General features: G+C 36.9%; 2 protein-coding genes across 3 annotated transcripts in view; both read left to right on the top strand.

Annotated features, from left to right (window-relative positions):
• The window catches only part of LOC137488247 (uncharacterized), a 75349-nt gene extending 63571 nt beyond the window's left edge, over positions 1–11778 (top strand). Inside the window, exons 7-9 of the mRNA XM_087292963.1 lie at positions 300–436; positions 9967–10369; positions 10990–11778. The gene's annotated coding sequence lies outside the window, so the exon portion shown is untranslated. The remainder of the gene's footprint in view (positions 1–299; positions 437–9966; positions 10370–10989) is intronic.
• golim4a (golgi integral membrane protein 4a) overlaps positions 1–13520 on the top strand; it is an 836478-nt gene that overhangs the window by 773689 nt on the left and 49269 nt on the right. The gene's annotated exons all lie outside the window — the stretch shown is intronic.

The raw sequence follows: 13520 nt of genomic DNA, 5'->3' as shown, positions 1-13520 counted from the left end.
TTTTTTATTTCTTTTACATTCCTGCTGTATTTTTTTAAAGGTTAAATTCTGGCAACCACATCTGCCATTGTTTTTATTTGTATTTACATTACTACTTAACTTTTAGCAGTTTAATTCTGGCAAGTGCATCTACATTTTTTGTTTTTCTTTCTGAAATTTCTTTTACATTGCTATTGTATTTTAAAGGGTTAATTTCTGACAACCACATCTGCCTTTTTTTTTTTTTTTGATTGTAAATTTGACATTTTTTTAAAAGTATTTTAATTTTGATTTACTAAAATAACCTTGTTGTTCCACAGCAAATCTGAGCATCAGCAGTGGGATAAAGCACATGTTCTACTCCTCAGAGCTTCATCTGGATGTTCCTCATCTGGACTTCAACTCCACACAGATGTAAATTAACAGATCGGCTGGAGCTCCTGTTCGCCACACACGCGTGAGTCCAGCAATTACTGTCACTTTGGAGGATGAATTAAACACAGAAGCATATGGAAACACAAGCCTCTGAGTTTATTCTCGAGGACAGCACAGATAAAAATAGATGAGGAGCAGATCAAAAATCCCAGCTCACCTCCACTGGGCGCTTGTCAGATTTATGTGCTAAAATCAATAAGTATGCACTGCTTTTTTTTTCTTTTTCGAGAATGATAAATGGCAAAGCGCTGCAGAAATGTACAGTAATTGTATGAAATACAAAAAATAAATAAATAAATAAATAAACAGATGAAAAAAGTTAATAACCTAAATTGTAATATCACAAACATAAAGCTCTATATCCCATTGAAACTAAGCACATATTTATTTATTTGTTTGTTTGTTTGTTTGTACTACATTTTGGTCAGGAATAACAGTGCAATCTGTGCATTAGTTTCCAATGGCAATGATGTAATGATGACTTATTTATTTTTAGCTGCGTAAGGCTTAAATAAAAATGCTGTTTTTGAATGAAGATTAGAGTTTGATAAAGGGTTTACGCGAACTAAAAGGTCTTCACATTTTCTTCATGAATTTCTGACTAAAACTGGACAAAAGGTGGATTGGATAACATGTTGGCGAAAATTTATCACAGTGGTTGAGTATCTTGTGTGTCGGGGAGTGGTCATCCACGCACTGCCCGTACTGTTGAAAATATCACCACTGTTGAAGACATGATACTGAGCCAAGACACACCATAGGCCCATCACCTTGCACGAGAGTCAATCATTGACTCAGATAGGTTGCTTTATTTCTGTGCATGCTAATTTAGTTTCTATGTAATAAAATGTAATCATTCCGTCAATATTTGGATTATCATTGTTTGACAAGGGAATGCGGTGATGTAAATCAGGTGTAGTGGAAAACGTATGCATATCATAGAATTTCATCTATTTGCCATCTAATTAAAACATAATTAAAGTTGTATATTTAATGTTTATTTATACTTTCTGACCACAGTGTATTCGTTATCTGATGGCTTCACATCATAAAGCGTGAATCATCTCAGTCTGGTTTCTTTAACATGACAGTTAGTTCACTGTACTCAAATGGCCTTTACAGTCAGCAGAGCTCAATCCAATAGAGCACCTTTTGGGATGTGGTGGAACGGGAGATTTGCATCATGGATGTGCAGACGACAAATCTGCAGCAACTGTGTGATGCTATCATGTCAATATGAACCAAAATCTCTGAGGAATATTTCCAGCACCTTGTTCAATCTATGCCAAAAAGGATTAAAGCATTTCTAAAGGCAAAAGAGAATCCAATCTGGTACCAGTAAGGTGTACCTAATAAAGTGGCCAGTGAATGTGTGTTTATATGCAGTTGAAGTCAGAATTATTAGCCCCCCCCCACCCCCCCTTTGAACAGTGTTTTCTTTTTAAAATATTTCCCAAATGATGTTTAACAGAGGAAGGAAATTTTCACAGTTTGTCTGATAATGTTTTTTCTTCTGGAGAAAGTCTTATTTGTTTTATTTCGGCTAAAATAACAGCAGTTTTACATTTTTTACACCATTTTAAGGTCAAAATTTTTAGCAGCTTTTTTTTTAAACCTTTTTTTTGTTTTTTGTTATTAGTCTACAGAACAAACTATCGTTATTCAATAACTTGCCTAATAACCCTAACCTGCCAAGTTAACCTAATTAAGCCTTTAAATGTCACTTTAAGCTGTATAGAAGTGTCTTGAAAAATATGAAATATCTAAAATATTATTGACTGTCATCATGGCAAAAATAATATAAATCAGTTATTAGAAATGAGTTATTAAAACTATTATGTTTAGAAATGTGTTGAAAAAAATCTTTTCTCCGTTAAACAGAAAATGAGGGGAAAAAATAAACAAAGGGGCTACTAACTCAGGGGGCTAACAATTTTGACTTCAACTGTATATATGTGTATATATAAACAAATATTTATTTTATTAATTGCTAAAACTAATAAAAGTAATAAAATTAATTTTTCCCATTAATTTATGAAACAAAATGAATATTTTTTTTCTGCTTTTCATGATGATTAGAGAATGATTTTTGTATTGAAATTTGTTTGTTTATTTTGTGTGTTTTTTTTCAGTGACAAACTTAATATGAACTGCATAAAAAGGCATTTAATTCCCTCTAAATACATAAAAAAACAATTAAATTGCATAAAAAAATAGAAAACAATAACAATATGTTTGGACTATTTATTTGCTATTTATTTTTTATTTATATGCGTTTTCTATATTGCCATAATTCAAATAGACTCTAATCTTGGATTCAACCTGTTGATGTTTGATTTTAATATTTAATAATTTTTTACTAATGTTATACTAATATTTGAAAATATATTTTTAATTAAATGTAAATAAACAAACATTTATATGTATAAGAATGGGCAACGCGTTGGCGCAGTAGGTAGTGCTGTCACCTCACAGCAAGTAGGTCGCTGGTTTGAGCCTCGGCTGGGTCAGTTGTTGTTTCTTTGTTTAGTTTGCATGTTCTCCCGGCGTTCACGTGGGTTTCCTCTGGGTGCTCCGGTTACCCCCACAGTCCAAAGACATGCAGTACAGGTGAACTGGGTATGCTAAATTGTCGGTTGTGTATGAGTGTCATTGAGTGTCTGTTTCCCAGAGATGGGTTGCAGCTGGACGAGCATCCGCATAAAACATATGCTGCATAAGTTGGCAGTTCATTACACTGTGGCGACCCCGGATTAATAAAGGGACTAAGCCGAAAAGAAAATGAATGAATGAATGTAAGAATATAATAGCAGGGCGACACGGTGGCTCAGTGGGTTGCACTGTCGCCTAACACCAAGAAGGTTTCTGGTTCGAGTCCCGGCTGGGCCGGTTGGCATTTCTGTGTGGAGTTTGCATGTTCTCCCTTTGTTGGTGTTTCTTTCAGGTGCTCTGGTTTCCCCCACAGTCCAAACACATGTGCTATAGGTGAATTGAATATCCTAAATTGAATCTAGTGTATGTGTGTGAATGAGAGTGTATGGGTGTTTTCCATTACTGGGTTACAGCTGGAAGGACATCCGCTGTGCAAAACATATGCTGGATCAACACAATCTCACGGCAATTCGTAACTTTTTCATTTAGCCTCCTTTTTAAAATCGTACCATTTCGTACGACTGAACTCGAACGAATTCGTACGAATTAGCCACTAAACTGGCAAAACGTAAAATACTTACGTTTTCTCGTGAGATCAGGCTGGCTGGATAGGTTGACAGTTCATTCCGCTGTGGCGACCTCTGATGAAAAGAGACTAAGCCCGAAGGAAAATGAATATATGAATGTATAAGAGTATACTGTAACAGCACTAATATCCCTTTATATAAAAATTAATTTCTAATTTTCAGTGTTTTAATTTAGAGAAGAAATATGACGGCATTTGTTCCTGACAGGTTTTATGAGCTCCACCCAAACAGTAATCTTTTCTAATCAGCCGGTGTAATTAAACATGCCTGTTTTTATTAAAAAGACAAATGAATCTTACTGGTCGAGTGCAAAAAATGAAGTTAAAAAGTGACCAGTTGATTGGACATCCATAGCTAGAGTTTCCCAGCAGGCCGTTCATAAAAATAAACTCACAAAAACTCAGAAATAAAGCTGTTTGTCTTAAATTCAGACACTTTGCAAATGAAAATGCAGAAGAACATAGACTTATTTAACAGAAGTGAAGGTAATATAAAGATTAAGGGGGTCCTATGCGACGTGAACTGCATGCGTTTGTCAAAATGGGCCGCTCGATAACCCGCAGAGAATAACTGTTCCAGCGTATCTCTAAAAAGTGAATAAATCCATCCCGAGAACAATAGCTTGCACTGTGTTTGAAAGGCAGCGGCTTTAAAGAGAGCGTCTTTTATAAGCAATGACTCCAAATGGAGCATTTCCAAAATATACAGGCGCTCTTTTACAGCGGTGACCGCTCGCAGTGACCAAAGTCAAACTCTCTGAGAGCACAGCCATCACATGGGGAGATGCCTATGGGGTTAAAACCTAATTTAGAGCTATTGCAAAAGGATTTGGGGAGATTAATGTTTGAAAGTCATCATAAAGCAGTGTGCGGACCCTAAATCCATCAGATGAAGGCCGAGAATTACTCATCATATCCACATAAATAAATAAAAAATGCACTAATATTGAGTCTGCTCTGACTCTAGTGGCTATAGTTTATTTTCAGATATGCACAACATCCAGGGTTCCCACGGGTCATGGGATTTTAGGAATATCATGATTGAAGTCAGAGAATTTTACATTTTTTTTGATGCCCAAGTCATAAAATATCTTTTTGATTACTTTTTTAATTTGTATGAATCTGTACGATCTCATTTTTACATTTTAGCACAATTTATTCATCCCCTAATGGCAATTGGATTGTAAAAATGTAAATATAAAAATTAATTGTAAAATTAGTACATTGTTGCATCACTGAACCCATAAGAATTCATACAAATTAGCCACTAAATCAGGGGTCACCAATCTCGTTCCTGGAGGGCCGGTGTCCCTGCAAGGTTTAGCACAAACTCGCCTCAACACACCTGTCTGCATGTTTCAAGTATACCTATTAAGACCTTGATTAGCTTGTTCAGGTTTGTTTGATTAGGGTTGGAGCTAAAATCTGCAGGACACCGGCCCTCCAGGAACAAGTTTGGTGACCACTGCACTAAATTGACAAAATGTTAATATTTACGTTTCCTCATGAGATCAGTCTGGAATATCAAGGATTTTTTTTGTCATTCATTCATTCATTAATTTTCCTTCGCCTGAGTTCCTAATTTATTAGGGTTTGCCACAGCGGAATGAACCACCAACTATTCCTGCATATGTTTTATGCTGCGGATACCTTTTTAGCTGCAATCCAGTACTGGGAAACATTCATGGACACTCATTCACACTCATTAATTAAGTATATTCAATTCATCTATAGCGCATTTATTTTATTTAGAAGTTTTTCTTTGTTGTTGTGTATGCCTCTGTTTGTTGTGGTTCTCTTTTTTTCACCTCTATCTGCTGTCTATCGGACAGGTTTCATCATGTCTTTCTCTTCTTCATCTGTCAGTCTATAACATGAGTGTCTTCAAGAATTGACTAAAAACTCAACTATTTAGTCTCCACTTCCCTTGCTTATCTGCAATTGCCTCTCTGGTTCTACCGCTAACTGTAAAAAAAAAAATTGTTTTGCTTCTTACACTTTACGTACATCCCATCAGTGAAGTTTTTTTTTCCCTCCTGCTGTCGCCTCTGGCATGCATGGTTCAGGATCGGTAGAGCTACGCATCGATGAATTTGCTCTTCAGTGTTTGGACTCTCAGTAATGACTTTAAACCACACTGAACTGAGCTAAACTGAACTGAACTTAAACACTAAAAACTGAACCACACTGTTCCAGTTACTATGACCATTTATGTGAAGCTGCTTTGACACAATCTACATTGTAAAAGCGCTATACAAATAAAGCTGAATTGAATTGAATTGAACATACCTGAAACTTTCCTACAGCTCTTATTCATTGTTGCTCTTATAGTTGAATTAGAGTTAAATGGCATCCTTGTCCTCATTTGTAAGTCGCTTTTAATAAAAGCATCTGCTAAATGACTAAATGTAAATGAGTGTGCTGATCAAACCCTCAGAATGGTTGTGTGCATGTGTATATGTTGGCATGTGCGTGTCTACTGTATATGTGTGTGCATGTGTCTCTGTGTGTGAATGTGTGCGTGTGTGACTGTGTACGTGTGCAGAATGTATCTGGACCTCCTATTGCCTTCAGAACTGCTTTAATCGTTCATGACATAGGTTCAACAAAGTACTGAAAAAATTCATCAGCGATGCTGGTCCATATTGACATGATAGCATCACACAGTTGCTGCAGATTTGTCAGCTGCACATCCATGATGCGAATCTCCTGCTCCACCACAACAAGTTGCTGTATTGAATTGAATTCTGGTGACTGTGGAGACCATTTAGCTGACAGGAGTGGCACCCGGTGTGGTCTTCTGCTGCTGTAGCTTATCTGCCTCTAGGTTGGGCGTGTTGTGTGTTCAGAGATGCTCTTCTGCACCTCGGTGGTAACGAGCGCTTATTTAAGTTACTGTTGCCTTTCTATCAGCTGGAACCAGTCAGGCCATTCTCCTCTGACCTCTGGCATCAGCAAGACATTTGCACCTACAGAACTGCCGCTCACTGGATATTTTCTCTTTTTCTGACTATTCTCTGTAAACCCTAGAGATGGTTCTGCATGAAAATCCCTGTAGATCAGCAGTTTCTCAAATACTCAGACCAGCCTGTCTGGCACCAACAACCATGCCACATTCAAAGTCACTTAGATCCCCTTTCTTCCCCATTCTGATGCTCGGTTTGAACTTCAGCAGATCATCTTGACCATGCTTGTTTCTCAATATGCGTTCTTCAGCGGTCTTGCGTCCTCGTGTTCTTGTGCAACGTCATCATCAGCTGCCCAAGTTCAGTTCCAATACTCAAGACCGCAAGTACGGAGGACGGTTAAAACTTCCCGGATGTGATCTTGATATCGAGGACGCAACGATGCAGACTTGAGCACCGAACTCGCTCTGGAAGTCCCAGAAGTCATTGCGACTGGAGGTGGGAAGCGCTGCGTTTTATTAAAATTTATTATTAAAGTTCAGAGATATCACTTATTTACCTCAGGAGTTTCCCTAAATGAAATGGTGAAAGTAAACATTACCATGGACATCTGAATAAAGGAATAAACACATTAAGGTTGTTTGTTTACTGAAATTCGTATTAAATCTGTTTTATTTATATTGTGCAACATAGATTTATAATGTTTTTTATGCAAAGTATATATTTTGAAAAGGGGAAAAACAATAAATCCTTGTATGAAGGCTGTAATGTTTTAATAACTTACCATTTAAAACACGTGAAGGTCATGTGACCATCAGGAAGAACGCAGCATCTCAATTCTCAAAGGACGCGTTCTCTCTGCCCTCGCGGTCTCCTGAGTTCGTTCTTCCGAGGATACCTGGCAAGACCGGTCTCCACAAGAACACAAGTCTGTTCTCTGCATTCTTGTAATTGAGAAACAGCCCATGTCTACACCCCTAAATGCAGTGAGTTGCTGCTATGTAATTGGCTGATTAGAAATTTGCATTATCGAGCAGTTGGACAGGTGTACCTAATAAAGTGGCCAGTGAGTGTTTGTGTGTGTAAAGGCATTGGATGTCACTAAATATCCTCCCTGCATTTTGTAATCCACATGTTTCCATAGATAGCATGTCTTCCGGTCTTCTGTTTGATTTAAACTTGGATTTACAACCAAAGAGATAAATGACGAGCCAACATGAAGTGTCAAATTTTAGAGCCTTCACAGATTCTTGCACCTGATTTTGGATAGAGATGAGAGAAAAATGGGTTTGTTTGGTTTGTGTGTGTGTGTCAGTCAGTCTCAGAACAGCGTCCATAATCTCCGCTGGATGTTCAGCTGTGTGTGCATTTCTGCTTTGTCTCTGGAAATGACGTTTGTTAGGATTACAATGCAGTTTTCCTCTGATACCTCCAAAGTACACAGCACAAGCCTATGGACACTTGTATATAATAAGTGCTTTGTGTTTTCAATCTGTCACAAAGCTAATTCCTCTCTCAGAAATGCTCTCAGGAGTCTTGACTGTTCCTTTTCTTCTGTTATTCAATTTGCCTCAGCTGTATTTAGTTTAGACACTTTTTGTGAGCTGGTTAGGAGGGAGAGACTGCTGTCTTTGCTATTGTTACTACAAACAAAATACTAAGGTAAAGTACAGGTGCATCTATTAAAGCTATTAAAGATCCATGATGTAAAAGGTGCTCTATGGGATTGAGGTCTGGTAGCTGTGGAGGCCATTTGAGTACAGTGAACTCGGTTATGTTTAAGAACCCACTCTGAGATGATTCACGCTTCATGACATGGCGCGTTATCCTGCTGGAAGTAGCCATCAGAAGATGGGTGTACTGTGGTCATAAAAGAATGGACATGGTCAGCAACAATACTCAAGTAGGCTGTGGCGTTGACACGATGCTCAATTGCTACTAATGGGTCCAAAGTGTGCCAACAAAATATCCTTACCACCATTAGACCACTAGCCTGAACTGCTGATATAAGGCATGATTGATCCACGCTTTCATGTTGTTGATGCCACCTTCAGGCCCTGATACAAAATTATACTCTTTTCTTTCACATTGCGATGTCAAATGACCTTTTAGATGAAAAAAAAGTGGTCAGGGCTTAATTTTATCCATGGGGAATTCATTGTTTCCTGCTTCAGGACCTGGAAGACAAGTGAAACCATGAATTTTGCCGTGTATCAAAATATCTTGAAGGAGTATGTCCGACCATCTGTCTGACCAAACTTGAGTTCTGCAGCAGGACAATGGTACAAAGTACACCAGCAAATTCATTTCTGAATGGCTAAGGAAAAACAAAAAGAAAACTTTAGAATGGCCTGGTCAAAGTCCTGACCTGAACCCAATTGAGATACAGTGGCATGAGGTGGTTCATGCTCGAAAACCCTCTGTGGCTGTGATGATTGTGCATGGAAAATCCCTGTAGATCAGCAGTTTCTGTAATATTCAAACCAGCACCAATTCAATTCAATTCAGCTTTTAGCTTTATTTGTATAGCGCTTTTACAATGTAGATTGTGTCAAAGCAGCTTCACATAAATGGTCATAGTAACTGGAACAGTGTGGTTCAGGTTTTAGTGTTTAAGTTCAGTTCAGTTCAGTTTAGCTCAGTTCAGTGTGATTTAATCATTACTGAGAGTTCAAACACTGAAGAGCCAATTCATCGATGCGTAGCTCTACCAATCCAGAACCATGCGAGGCAGTGGCGACAGCGGAGAGGGAAAAAAAACTTCACCTGATGGGAGTGAGGAAAAAAAACCTTGAGGGAACCAGACTCAGTTGGGCACGACCATTTTAATTTCTCCGCTGGCCAAAAGTCTTGTGCAGAGCTTCATTCACCAACAACCATGACACGTTCAAAGTCACTTAAATCCCCTTTCCTGCCCATTCTGATGCTCGGTTTCAACTGCAGCAGATCGTCTTGACCATGTCTACATGCCTAAATGCATTGAGTTGCTGCCATGTGATTGGTTAAATAAAAATTTGTGTTAACGAACAGTTGGACAGGTGTACCTAATAAAGTGGCCGGTTAGTGTATGAATAAAACTGTGAAGCTTGGTGTCTGTAGGTGCTTAACTGGAGATGAATGCCTCATTACAGAAGAAAAAATCTCATTTTGCGAAAACGGCCTTTGAAAATATGAATTGTTATAGTACTCTGCATATTCTAAACAATAAAGTGGTATAAAAGAAATCTTTTTGATGTTTTCTTTCTCTTAGAAAAGCTCTTTATGAAAAGCCAGAATTGGGAAGTGCATGAAAAATGCATGCTTTTGCCTGTATCATCTCACCTAAATGTGAAGTCTGGCTCTTATAGAGCATTGTTTGGCTGTATTATTCACTATTGCAGTGATTGATTTCCATCTTAATCAAAGCAGGCAAACAAGAACTGGGATGCGCAGCTCGAGAGCCCACGAGAGAGAGGAAGAGGAATTAAATGAGCTGAGGAGGAAGAGTGAAATGAGGTACATGCATCATTCTGTTTTGTATGGGCTGTATATGTGATTCAGTGTCCTGCTCATGTGCAGCTATGAGCTCCTGACCAGAAATGCACATGGAAAACATGAAGCTCAGACCAAGGAAAGATGAATCCTGCTGTTAAAGTGTGTGTAAAATGTGTGACCGGGAAATGGATTCATTGGTCGTACTCGTCCAGCACTAAGGTAAGTAAAGTCTGATTTTACATAATTATTTATGAGGAATTACTGCAACCGGTTTCCCCCACATTCCAAACACATGCGCTACGTGAATTTAATAAGCTAAATTGGCTGTAGAGCAGGGGTGTCCAAACTTTTTGGGCCGAGGGCCAGATGCAAAAAAAACAACGTTGTCGCGGGCCAAATTTTACACACATCACACAGACACGCATATATATATATATATATATATATATATATATATATATATATATATATATATATATATATATATATATACAGTTGAAGTCAGAATTGTTAGCCCCCGTTTATTTTTTCCCCAATTTTTGTTTAACGGAGAGAAGATTTTTTTCTAAACATATTAGTTTTAGTAACTCATTTCTAATAACTGATTTATTTTATCTTTGCCATGATGACAGTAAATAATATTTGACTAGATATTTTTAAGACACTTCTATACAGCTTTAAGTGACATTTAAAGACTTAACTAGGTTAATCAAGTTACAAGTTAAGGTAATTAGGCAAGTTATTTTATTACAATGGTTTGTTCTGAAGACTTAAGGGGCTAATAATTTTGACCCTAAATAGTTCATAAAAAAATTAAACCGCTTTTATTCTAGCCGAAATACAACAAATAAGTCTTTCTCCAGAAGAAAAAATATTTGATAGATAGATAGATAGATAGAAAACTGATTGCGGGCCGCAGATGGCCCGCGGGCCGTAGTTTGGACACGCCTGCTGTAGAGTATGTGTGTGAATGCAAGAGTGTATGTGTGTTTCCCAGTGTTGGGTTTCGGTTAGAAGGACATCTGCTGCATAAAACATACAGTTGAAGTCAGAATTATTAGCCCCCCTAAATTATTAGACCACTTGTTTATTTTTTCCCCAATTTCTGTTTAACGGAGGGAAGATTTTTTTCAAAACATTTCTAAACATAACAATTTTAATAACTCATTTCTAATAACTGATTTATTTACCTTTACCATGATGGCTGTAAATAATTTTTGACTAGATATTTTTCAAGACACTTCTATACAGCTTAAAGTGACATTTAAAGGCTTAACTAGGTTAATTAGGTTAACTAGGCAGGTTAGGGGAATTAGGCAAGCTATTGTATAACAGTGGTTTGTTCTGTAGATTATAGAGAAAAAATATAGCTTAAAGGGGCTAATAATTTTGTCCCTAAAATGGTTCATAAAAGATTCAAAACTGCTTTTATTCTAGCCGAAATAAAACAAATTAGACTTTCTCAAGAAGAAAAAATATTATCAGACATACTGTGAAAATGTTCTTGCTCTGTTAAACATCATTTGGAAAATATTTAAAATCGAAGGGGGCTAATAATTCTGACTTCAACTGTATGCTGGATAAGTTGGCGATTCATTCTGCTGTGGCGACCCTTGATTTATAAAGGGACTAAGCTGAAAAGAAAATGAATGAATGAATTACTGACCAAATACAGTGCAACATGCATAGTAATTTTGTAATATTATTAAGTTTCAGCTGTAAAATGATTATGCTCCTCATCACTGCAAAAAGAAAACAAAAACAAATCAGAAACAGCAGAACAATCAATACAGTTGTTTGACTTCTTCACCACTTACATACAACTTAAATTTGACTTGAATGCATTTAATTGTATTTAGAGATTAACACATTTTTTAATTCTTGTTTTATATATCATTTAATACTACTACTACTACTACTACTACTTATAATAATCTTAATAATTATAATAATTTAAAATAATAATAATAATATACAATAATAATATAAAATAATCATAATATAATAATATAAAATAATAATATACAATAATAATATAAAATAATCATAATATAATAATATACAATAATAATATACAACAATAATAATGCAATACAAATAATAATATAAAATTATAATAATAAAATAATAATAAAAATAATAATAATAACCACCATTAAAGAAAAACTAAATGCATTTATAAATTCATTTACCTTTAGTATTTTATTTTATTTTATTTTATTAGATTTTGTTTTATCCAATTGGTCCCAGATGAGACACGTCTACAATCGAATTTTATTAAAATTTTGAATGTAAAACAGATTTGATCTTATGGTGAATTTGAATTTAACCATGTGTTGAAGTTGGTGTGAAATTGTAATTTAAAGTTAACATATGTCGTTAGAGGAACACTGAAAAATGTTCAATACCATTTTTGATATGAAATTCTATCTATTCTACACTACATAACAAAAGTCTTGTTGCCTGTCCAAGTTTTAGGAACAACAAATACTAACTAGACTCTGGTTGATCATTTGGTATCAGACGTGACTTATATAGATCAATCACTGTGGTGTCATCTGCAAATTTGATGATGGTGTGAATGGTCACATATGGCTGATTTCCCTCAGATTGAAGGGTCTAACTGAGAACATGTAGCATGAATATCATTGCAGTAGCTCAGGGATCACCAAACTTGTTCCTGGAGGTCCGGTGTTTTGCAGATTTTAGCTCCAGCCCTAATCAAACACACCTGAACAAGCTAATCAAGGTCTTGAAACACCCAGGCAGGTGTGTTGAGGCAAGTTAGGGGTAAACCCTGCTGGGCACCGGACCTCCAGGAATGAGATTGGTGACCCCTGCTCTAGCTCATTCCTGAATGGAGGGATAAATCTTGTTGTAATTACCCTTAGTTGCAACCGTTCCAACTCTCCCCCTAAAAATTACACATATGGCTGATTTCTTTCAGATTGAAGGGTCTGACTGAGAATATGTAGCATGAAGATCATTGCTGTAGCTCACAGGTGTCAAACTCAGTTCCAAAAGGGCCGCAGCTCTGCAGTTTAGTTCCAACCCTAATTAAACACACCTGATCAAACTAATTGAGTCCTTCAGGCTTGTTTGAAACCTACAGGTAAGTGTGTTGGAGCAGGGTTGGAACTAAACTGTGCAGGGCTTCGGCCCTCCAGGAATTGAGTTTGACACCCCTGCTGTAGCTCATTCTTGAATGGGGGAATGAGTCTTGTTGCAACTCCTCCTTGTTGCAACCGTCCCCACTCTCCCCCTAAAAATGAGTTCTGTTACAGATCTTTGAGATTTCTTCAGATCAGCCTCTTGCAGTTACATAGCAATAAGCAATGATTAAAGCATAAAACAACATTAAAAAACCTCAGAAAGAAACACAATAGCTCAGTGACATAACTCATCATTGTGACGGTTTGTCTTTTCCATGCATCGCTCCGGCTTGCTCGTGACAACAGCTGTTGCTTCCAAAAGCTCCATAATTACAT

Source organism: Danio rerio, chromosome 18, assembly GCF_052040795.2.
Source record: "Danio rerio strain M-AB ecotype USA chromosome 18, GRCz13ab, whole genome shotgun sequence".
In the NCBI taxonomy this organism is placed as follows: Eukaryota; Metazoa; Chordata; class Actinopteri; order Cypriniformes; family Danionidae; genus Danio; species Danio rerio.
Note: the sequence above shows the minus strand (reverse complement) of the source record. Positions and strands in the feature narration are given on the sequence as shown.